This window comes from Symphalangus syndactylus, chromosome X (assembly GCF_028878055.3).
Source record: "Symphalangus syndactylus isolate Jambi chromosome X, NHGRI_mSymSyn1-v2.1_pri, whole genome shotgun sequence".
Taxonomy (NCBI): Eukaryota; Metazoa; Chordata; class Mammalia; order Primates; family Hylobatidae; genus Symphalangus; species Symphalangus syndactylus.
Window position 1 is genome coordinate 140,577,983 of NC_072447.2, and position 10,779 is coordinate 140,588,761.

Consider the following 10,779-nt stretch of genomic DNA (forward strand, 5'->3'; position numbering starts at 1 on the left):
CGTACAGAGAGCCTTGCAAGCCACGGTAAAGGCATTGGATTTTACTCCAAGTGAGATGGGAAGCTTTGGAAGGCCTTTAAGCCAGGGAATATTTCAGTCTCTGTCTCCTCTGGAGCCCTGCAGACCTTACCTTCTATACTGTTCACTGGCTTCCACTAGGCACTAAGGTAGCCTAAGCTATTGTTTGCTGAATATATCCTGTCTTGCAAACTGGACAGAGATCCCCTTGAGTCATGGACTGGGGCTTGGGCATTTGAGTATGAAGTGCTCAGCACAGTGACAGAGCCTTACAATGTGTGTGTGTGTGTGTGTGTGTGTGTAGGAAGAGGAGGGGTGTGGCTGGGCGTGGTGGCTCACGCCTGTAATCCCAGCACTTTGGGAGGCCGGGGCGGGCGGATCACAAGGTCAGGAGTTCGAGACCAGCCTGGTCAATCTGGTGAAACCCCGTCTCTACTAAAAAAAATACAAAAATTAGCCAGGCCTGATGGCAGGCGCCTGTAGTCCCAGCTACTTGGGAGGCTGAGGCGGGAGAATCACTTGAACCCGGGAAGCGTAGGTTGCAGTGAGCCGAGATCGCGCCACTGCACTCCAGCCTGGGTGGCAGAGAGAGACTCTGTCTCCAAAAAAAAAAAAAAAAAGGAAGAGGAGGGGTATGTCTTCTCCAGCTAGAAATACAGCTGGAGAAGATAAAATGTACTAATAGCATATTCCATATTTTAAGTGTTTTAGGGGTGATGCCAGGGCAAATTGATGAAAGTGTTTATTGAGTGTGTATTTGGGTTGTGATAGCTGGAATAAATTGTGCTGGGACAGAACATTGCAGGCATCTCTACTTACGGGGTGAAAAAAGCAGTGGCTTCCTTTTCGGGTTTTCTAAGTCTAACCTTAATTGGCACAGCTACATTCAGACCCTGATTGGATAAGACTTTCCTGGCTTCCTAGTGATAGTGATGTCTCAGAAACAAGTTTCTTTTGCTAAGGTGAGCTTTTAAGCAGTACGTTTTGACCAGAAAGGCTTCAAGCCTTAATCATAATAATATTAATAGTTAATACTTCAGAGCACTTACTGTGCGCCAGATGTTGTGCTTTATCTGCATTAATTTGTTTAAGCCTCAAAATAATCTTATGGATCAGGTAATCATATTATTAATATTGCTATTTTACAGAAACAAAATAGATTCTGAGGGATTGAATCATTTGCTTAAGGATAACAGCTAGTTACTGGTATAGTGGGATCAGAACACACGTTTGACTGATCCCAGAGCCCCTCTTACCACTTTATGTTGCCTTTAAAGGTTGGTTTCAGCATCCACAATCCTCACTTATATTGCAATCTGATTGGATTTGTTATGGTAGATCTGCTATCTTTCCGTGGTTTCCCTCTCTGGTTGGTCTATCTTCTATTTTGCTTTCATTATTAAAATCCCCCAATCCAGAAGATTTTAGGGCTCAAACAGATGTCAGCTAATCCAGGCAGAAATAGTGCATTACTACTCTGGATAAAAATTCATTTGTCATATTTCTTGAACGTAGAAATCATAACCTTACCTAGTTTTATATTCCCCTCAATATAAAGCACAGAATAGTCTTACAGCCTAGATGCTCAATAAATGTTGAATTGACTTAAACTCAATTTCTAAACCCCAAGATATTACATAATTACTCCCATTCCAGCCAGACAGGGCCATTCCAAGTTTCTACATAACATTTTTTTAGGGGGAGAGGGGGTGCAGAGTTTGGTTGGGTGGCGTCCATGTGTATGCTTGGGGTGGGTAAAGGGAAATAGCCATAAGTTTTCTAAGTCTTATGCCTGATGCAGGAAGGGAAATATAATCTCTATTTACCACCCACCTCCTTTACTTCATTCAGTAATATGTTAGTTTATGAAAATATGTAGTATTTTCTAAAAAGCAAGGGAGGCAAGAGAGAGCTTGGTAATTTATACTTTGCCAGTTTCATCAGTGCCTTAACATAGCTCCCTATTCAGTCAGTGAAGGAGAACTGTATATCCTTTTTGGGAATCTGGAGATATGCCAGTGGTTGCAAAGAGCTCAGCAGTTTTGCCTGTGTACTTAGATCTGGACTGACCAGTCTAGCATGTGGATCAGATCAGGGACTAGTAAATGTCATTTTGTTTTGACATTGTATTGAAATTATGGGAAAGAGGTGCCTGTTTCATGAGAATAAAAAGAAAAGAATGCATTGGAAAAGTTTGAGCTTGATGTATTATTAAAAGAAGAATATATGATTCCTTCAGGCTGAGTTTAAAAACATCTCAAAACTAGTGTCATCCTAAATCTGGCAATAGTTTAGTTCTGTAGTGATGGAAAAGACAGGAAATGTACAGGAGCCTAATACTAAGGGCAGTTCAGTTTCATATGGAGGGTTTTTTTTTTCGTGCAGATACAAATCCATTATGTAAAATAGATTTGTTTGCCAAAAAGTCTATTTTTGTTTATAATAACAATGCAGTTACCAATTATTGAGCAGGTTTTATATGTCAGGCATTGTGCTTAAACACTTTGCATGCATTGTCTAATTTAATTTTCACAGAAACCCTAGGAAGGAGGTGAAATTATCTATTTGTTACTAATGTGGAAACTGAGAGGCTCAGAGTGGTTATGTAACTTGCCCAAGGCCACACATATAATAAGTGGCAGAGCCAGGATTCTGAAGTGAATCTCTGGCCTGAGGGCTCTTAATAAGATTAGAATCAACACTTGTGAGGATGAAGACCTGGTCCAGTTTTTAAAATGTACAGTAAAATAATACATCCAAGGACCCTGTGGTATGAATGTATGTGTGTGTGTGTAATATGTTTTAAGTTCTTTAGTAGAGAAACTAGGTAATTTTCATTGTGTTTCTTAAATAATGATTGCTTAATTGCCTTTAACACTTGCAGCCACTTAGTGGTTAAGTGATGTCTGTTAGAAAATTCTCTTGGCAGTTGCTTTTTGAGAAAGATGATCAAAAGCACACCAAGAATGCCAGTTAATGCCATCATTATTTACTTAGTATAAATTTACAATAACAGGAAAATATGTTCATAGAAATAAAATATCATCTAAAGTATTTAAAGAATTGAAAATGATTCCCATCTTTGTTGTTTGGCCTTACCTTCCTTTACAAAATAAACAAACCTGTTTATCACGTCGTTATAGGAAACAATGACCATGTTTATAAAAAAAAAGGTAAGCTTAGGTAGGAATAATAAATATCATCTTGGATGAAAAGCCTTTGTAAGAGCCTTTTTGATCCTTGAAATATTCTTTTGAAGAAAGGTATGTGGCTTAAGGGTTAATTGATAAATCAGACACCAAGGAACTGTACCTATGGCTACCCACTGCCAAAATAACATCAAAATGGGCAGATAAGTTGCTCCAAAATTAGGTTAACTTAGTTGTTTTCACTTTCTCCTCACATACCCTTTGCTCCCATTAAATCAGTTGATCCTCAGATACACCTTGTGCTTTTGTAACTTAGTGTCTTTCCTCATGCTGTTCTCTCTTCCTAGAATTACATATATCCAAATCCCAACCCATTCTTCCAAATTAGCTCAGATGTCACATCCTCTATGAAGTGCCTCTGATCCCCTCACAGAAGGAGTCTGTTTTGTGTCTGTCCATCCCCACCTTTCTTGCATTAGCAATCTTATAGAATTTTATTTTTAGGCCTGGCGCGGTGGCTCACGCTTGTAATCCCAGCACTTTGGGAGGCCGAGGCGGGCAGATCACGAGGTCAGGAGGTTGAGACCACGGTGAAACCCCGTCTCTACTAAAAAATACAAAAAAAATTAGCCGGGCGTGGTGGCGGGCGCCTGTAGTCCCAGCTACTCGGAGAGGCTGAGGCAGGAGAATGGCGTGAACCCGGGAGGCGGAGCTTGCAGTGAGCTGAGATTGCGCCACTGCATTCCAGCCTGGGCGACAGAGCGAGACTCCGTCTCAAAAAAAAAAAAAAAGAATTTTATTTTTATAGTTCTTGAGGCCCCTCTCGCTTTCCACCTTGAAATTTTGTTTTTAATTCATTTGTCTTACGTCTTCTATTGGTCTCTAAGTTTCTTGCAGTCAAAACCTATTTTCACTCAGCTTTGGGTAGATCTCAAATACCAAGCACAGTGCTTTGAATGTAAACGTCACTCAGAAACATCTATTCAGATTTGAGTGCTTACCATGTGCCAGATACTAGGCCTGTGGGGTGACTGAAACAGTTTCTTCTCTCCAGGTACTCATGGGAAACAGACATATTAACAGACTTTCAATATGATCTAGTAAGTAATAAGGTAGAGTCATGAACAGCGTGTATGGAAACCTAGAGTAGAGACTTGACCAAGGAAAAGGCCTAGACTGAAAGATGGGCAGTCTTGGTCAGAAAATGGAATGTATGAATCTATGACTTCAAGGTGAAGCCATTTTGGAAGGTGGCAATATCCAGGATGTGACCCTGAGAACTGTGCAGGCGGAGGAACGTGAGTATAGGATGTGAGATAGCTCTTCCAACTGGCCAATGGTGCCAGGAATTGAAGTACAGAGGATGCCGGTAAGCCAGATGCCAGAGCCCTCAGTGAATGAAGGAAAATGTCCAAAAGAGAGGTAGATGATCATCCTGGGAAGGAGTAAAAGATGGCATCTGCAGATGGTGTGAACTTCATGGGCAGTGAGGCTTTTCATGAAGCTGGAGCAATGGCCTGGTAAGGGCAATGGGAAGGCAGGAGGCTGCTGGTTCCCTGTGCTACCTGACCCTATCCATCCCAGAATTTGATGTTTAGAGCTCAAGCAGCTTTAACTGGAGAGGGCTGCATGGTGAGGCTCATTGTCTTTGTAGAGAGCCAAGTCTTCGTCATTAGGGCAGGAAAGAGGTGTTCTGTGAAAACACTGAGGGTATAGAGGTGCTTATTTACAAGTTGAATCACCATAGATAATGCTGATACAATGGGAGAGCTGAATGTGGACTAGTCCACTTTTATCATTTTAAATTTGAATACTCTGAGGCCCAGTGAAAAGAAATAACTTTTTTCCTCAGGCTTCCATAACTAAATTTAATTTCCTTGTTCCTAGCAGTTATTCTGATGCATAGATTTCTTTTTTTTTTTTTTGAGACGGAGTCTTGCTCTTTCACCCAGGCCAGAGTGCAGTGGCACGATCTCGGCTCACTGCAAGCTCCGCCTCCTGGGTTCACGCCATTCTCCTGCCTCAGCTCCCCGAGTAGCTGGGACTACAGGCGCCTGCCACCGCGCCTGGCTAATTTTTTGTATTTTTAGTAGAGACGGGGTTTCACCGTGTTAGCCAGGATGGTCTCGATCCCCTGACCTCGTGATCCACCCGCCTCGGCCTCCCAAAGTGCTGGGATTACAGGCGTGAGCCACCGCGCCTGGCCTGATGCATAGATTTCTTAAACACAGATGCTTGAAGCACATGAGTGGTCTATAAAGACCTCCAAGGTAGGTTGTGGGCTATTTCATAGTATAGCATTTCTAACATGATAATCCTATGAAAGCATACAAATATGATGTTTTGACATTAAGAACCTGCATATAAAATTCAACAAACATATGTCAATAATCATTGATATTTATCACGGTAGCATGTTCTTCCTATACATTTATGGATAATTTCTTTCCCTGGTTCCCCCAGCCCTAATACAATAGTGAGTCTTTTGACTGTATGGTCCTTGAAACTTCCACCCACACCACTCTGCTAAAACAGTTCTCACTAAGGTCACCAATGACAATCAAGTCACTAAGTCTAACAAGTAATTTTCAGTCCTCATCTTATTCAATCCCTCAGTAGCATTTGATACAGACAATCTTCCCTTCCTTCTTGAAGTACATTTTGCCCTTGGCTTTTATGAAACTACAGTCCCCTTGTTTTATTTGCCCACTTTTGTATTGCTCCTTTGCAGATTTATCCTCCTTTACTTGGTTATTAAGCATTGAAGTTCACCAGGGCACTGTTCTAGATACTTTTATCATCTCACTCCATATTCTTTCTCTGAAGGATTTAATCTATTCCCATGGCTTACAATATCTTTATGCTCAGTGTGTCTCCGGAGCATAAATAAAGATTTATATCTCCAACCCATGTTTCTCCTATGAACCTTAAACCCTTATGTCCAACTCAACATCTCCACTGGGATATCTCAAGGGCATCTGAAATTGAACTGGCCCGAGTGTGAACTTAGATTGCTTTTCTCAAACTTGCTCCTCCTCCAGTGTTTTGTATCAGAGTGCCAAAACAGCTATTTACAGTTCTGTAAGCTAGGAATTTGAGTCATCCTCAATACTTTCCTTCCACTCAACTTCCACATCAAATCCATCCACATGTCCTGTTGATTTTACCTTGAAAATACCTCTCAAATTCATCCACTTATCTCCATCTTTATTAGTAGCACCTTCAGTCAAGCTATTGCAGTAGACTTTCTTTGGTAACAGCTTTACTGAGATTTAATTCAGGTATTATAAAACACAGCCATTTAAGTTGTACAATTCAATGGTTTTTAGTATAATCACACCTTATTTTATTTGCTTCACTTCATTTCATTTTGTAGATGTTGCATTTTTAAAAATAAATTGAAGTTTTGTGGAAATCCTGCATCGAGCAAGTCTATCAGCAATATTTTTCCCACAGCATGTGCTCACTTTGTGTCTCTGTGTTACATTTTGGTAATTATCACAATAGGCCGGGTGCAGTGGCTCATGCCTGTAATTCCAGCACTTTGGAAGGCCGTGGCGGGTGGATCACTTGAGGTCAGGAGTTCGGGACCAGCCTGACCAACATGGTGAAACCCCTTTTCTACTAAAAATACAAAAATTAGCCGGGCATGATGGGAGGCGCCTGTAATCCCAGCTACTTGGGAGGCAGAGGCAGGAGAATCACTTGAACTCGGGAGGCAGAAGCTTCAGTGAGCTGAGATCACACTGCTGCACTCCAGCCTGGGTGACCGAGTGAGACTCCGTCTCAAAAAAAAAAAAAATTATAACAACACTTCATACTTTTTTATTATTGTTATACCTGTTATGATGATCTGTGGTCAGTGATCTTTGATGTTACTATTGTAATTGTTTTGGGGCACCATAAACGGTGCCCATGTAGGACAACAAACTTAACATAAATGTTGTAGGTGTCTGACTGCTCCACCAACTGGTCATTCTCCCCTCTCTATCCATCTCCTCAGGGACTCCGTATTCTCTGAGACAGAACAATATTGAAATTAGCCCAATTAATGACCCTACAATTACCTCTAAGTGTTCAAGTTAAAGGGAAGAGTCTCGAGTCTCTCACTTTAAATCAAAATCTAAAAATGATTAAGCTTAGTGAGGAAGGCATGTTGAAAGCCAAAATAGGCCAAAAGCTAGGCTTCTTGCATTAGCCAATTTGTGGATGCAAAGGAAAAGTTTTTGAAGGAAATTAAAAGTGCTACTCCCATGAACACACAAATAATAAGAAAGCAAAACAGCCTTATTGCTGATATAAAGAAAATTTTAGTGGTCTGAATGGAAGATCAAACCAGCCACAACACTCCCTTAACCTAAAACCTAATCTAGGCCAAGGCCCTAACTCTCTTCAATTCTATGAAGTCTGAGAGAAGTGAGGAAGCTGCAGAAGAAAAGATGGAAGCTAGCAGAGGTCGCTTCATGAAGTTTAAGGAAAGAAGCCATGTCCATAACATAAAAGTACAAAGTAGGCAACAAATGCTGATGTAGAAGCTGCAGCAAGTTATCCAGAAGATCTATCTAAGATCATTGAGGAAGGTGACTACACTAAACGACAGATTTTCAATATAGATGGAACAGCCTTATATAAAAAGATGTCATCTAAGTCTTTCATAACTAGAGAGTAGAAGTCAATGCCTGGTTTCAAAGCTTCAAAGGACAGGCTGACTCTTTTGTTAGGAACTAATGCAGCTGGTGACTTTAAGTTGAAGCCAATGCTCACTTACCATTTCAAAAAGTCTAGAGCCCTTAAGAATCATGTTAAATCAACTCTACCTGTACTGTAAAATGGAACAATAAAGCATGGATGACAGCACATTTGTTTACAGCATGGTTTACTGATTATTTTAAGTCTGCTGTTGAGACCTACTGCTTAGAAAAAACCAAGATTCCTTTCAAAATATTGTTATTCATTGACAATACACCCAAGAGCTCTGATAGAGATGTACAAGAAGATGAATATTGTTTTTTCTGCCCGCTAGCACAACATCATTCTGTAGCCCATGGATCAAGGAGATATTTTGACTTTCAAGTCTTAAGAAATATATTTTATAAGGCTATATGTAGCTAGTATAGAGTGTGATTTCTGTGATTAATCTGGGTAAATGAAAAACCTCTGGTTTTCCTTATTCACCATTCTAGATGCCATTAAGTAAATTTGTGATTCATGGGAGGAAGTTAAAATATTACATTAACAGGAGTAGTGAAGTAGCTGATTCCAATCATTATGGATGACTGAGAGGGTCAAGAAGTCAGTGGAGGAAGTAACTTGAGATGTGGTGGAAATAGCAAAAGAGAAGTTGCTGATGCAGCCAAATTAACAATGAATGGAACTTCCTCTGCAGGAACCCTGGCTGTGTCACACGACCCAGTCAAGCTAGTAACTACCAGTCCTCTACCAGCAGAGATGGATATTCCTCTATTCTCTGGCAATATAACTCAGGTCGGAAGTCCTGTTGAAAGTGCAATGAGCCTTATTCCTGAAGATGGCCTTCCTCCTATTCTCATCTCCACTGGTGTAAAAGGAGACTATGCTGTGGAAGAGAAACCATCACAGATTTCAGAAATGCAGCAGTTGGAGGAAGGTGGCCCTGACCCACTTGTATTTGTTTTAAATGCAAATTTGTTGTCAATGGTTAAAATTGTACATTATATGAACAGGAAGTGCTGGTGTTTTACAACCAAGGGAATGCATGCAGTGGGTCAGTCTGAGATAGTCATTCTTCTACAGTGTCTACCAGATGGAAAGTGTTTGCCAAAGGATATCTTTAATCACTTTGTGCAACTTTATCGGGATCTCTGGCAGGGAATGTCGTGGGCAACTTGGGACATTCCTTCTTCAGTCAAAGTCTCCTCAGCAGTAAAAAACATGGTGGATTTTTATATGTGACATCTACCTACCACTCACTGCAAGACCTAGTACTCCCAAACCCACGTTACTTGTTTGGGATTCTTATCCAGAAATGGGAAACTCCTTGGGCTAAAGTGTTTCCTATCCATCTGATGTTGAGAGTTGGAGCTGAATATTGACTTTATCCATGCCCACTATTCAGTGTCAGATTTTGGAAGCCATTATTTGGAGAGATGGGGCATACCATCATGAATCTTCTTGCAGACTTCAGGAATTGCCAGTATACCTTGCCAGTAGTTCAACGTTTGGTGGTTGATATGGAAGTTTGGAAAACCAGCGTAAAAATTCCCAGCAACAGATAAAATGAGATGATGAAAACCATGAACAAGTCCAATGAGCATGTCCTGGCAGGAGGTGCCTGCTTCAGTGAAAAGGCAGACTCTCATCTTGTGTGTGTGCAGAATGATGATGGAAGCTATCAGACCAAGGGTTTTAGTATTCACAATCAGCCCAGAAAAGTGACTGGTGCCAGTTTCTTTGTGTTCAGTGGCACTCTGAAATCCTCTTCTGGATATCTTGCCAAGTCCAGTATTGTGGAAGATGGCGTTATGGTCCAGATCACTGCAGAGAACATGGATTCCTTGAGGCAGGCACTGCGAGAGATGAAGGACTTCACCATCACCCATGGGAAGGTGCACTCAGAGGATCCCCAGGAGCACATCCACATCCAAGCGGTGGATGATGACAAGAACGTTAGCAAGGGCGTCGTAAGTCCTACAGATGGGAGGTCCATGGAGACTATAACAAATGTGAAGATATTCCATGGATCAGAATGTAAATCAAATGGAAAAGTCATCAGATGGACAGAGGTGTTTTTCCCAGAAAATCCTGACCAGCACAATTGCCTCAGTGATCCTGCAGATCACGGTAGATTGACTGAGCATGTTACCAAGGCTTTTTGTCTTGCTCTCTGTCCTCACCTGAAGCTTCTGAAGGAAGATGTAATGACCAAACTGGTACTACGTGTGACACTTGATTCAGATCAGGTCGGCTATCAAGCAGGGAGAAATAGCCAGCCTCTTCCCTCGCAGTACATGAATGATCTGGACAGCACCTTGGTGCCGGTGATCCATGGAGGGGCCTGCCAGCTCAGTGAGGGCTCTGTCGTCATGGAACTCATTGTTATTTTTAAAAGTTGCCACGGCCGCTTCAACCATCAGCAACTAGCATCCTGATCAGTCAGCTGCCGTTAACACTGAGGCAAGACCCTCCACTAGCAAAAAGATTATAACTCCCTGGAAGATATTGGTTTTTCTTTGCCTGGCTTATTTCACTTAGCATAATATACTTCAGGTTCATCCGTGTTATCACAAATGACAGAATTTCCTTATTTTGTAAGGCTGTGTGTGTGTGTGTGTGTGTGTAAAATCTCACATTTTCTCAATCTATTCATCTGTTGACAGACATTTAGGTTAATTTCATACCTTGGCTATTGTAAATAATGCTGAAATAAGCATGAAAGTGCAGATATCCCATCAACATACTGATTTCATTTCCTTTAGATATATGCCAAGTAGTGGAATTGCTGAATCATATTGTAGTTCTATTTTTAATTTTTGAGAAACCTTCATACTATTTTCCATAATGGCTCTACTAATTTACATTCCTATCAAAGTGTTCAAGGGTTCCCTTTTCTCTACATTCTCACCAATACTTACCT

The 10,779-nt window shown here is 41.0% G+C and overlaps 1 pseudogene; it reads left to right on the forward strand.

Moving 5' to 3' along the window:
• Nucleotides 1-4,619: 4,619 nt before the first annotated feature.
• Nucleotides 4,620-10,294, forward strand: LOC129475423 (zinc finger FYVE domain-containing protein 9-like; annotated as a pseudogene).
• Nucleotides 10,295-10,779: the final 485 nt, after the last annotated feature.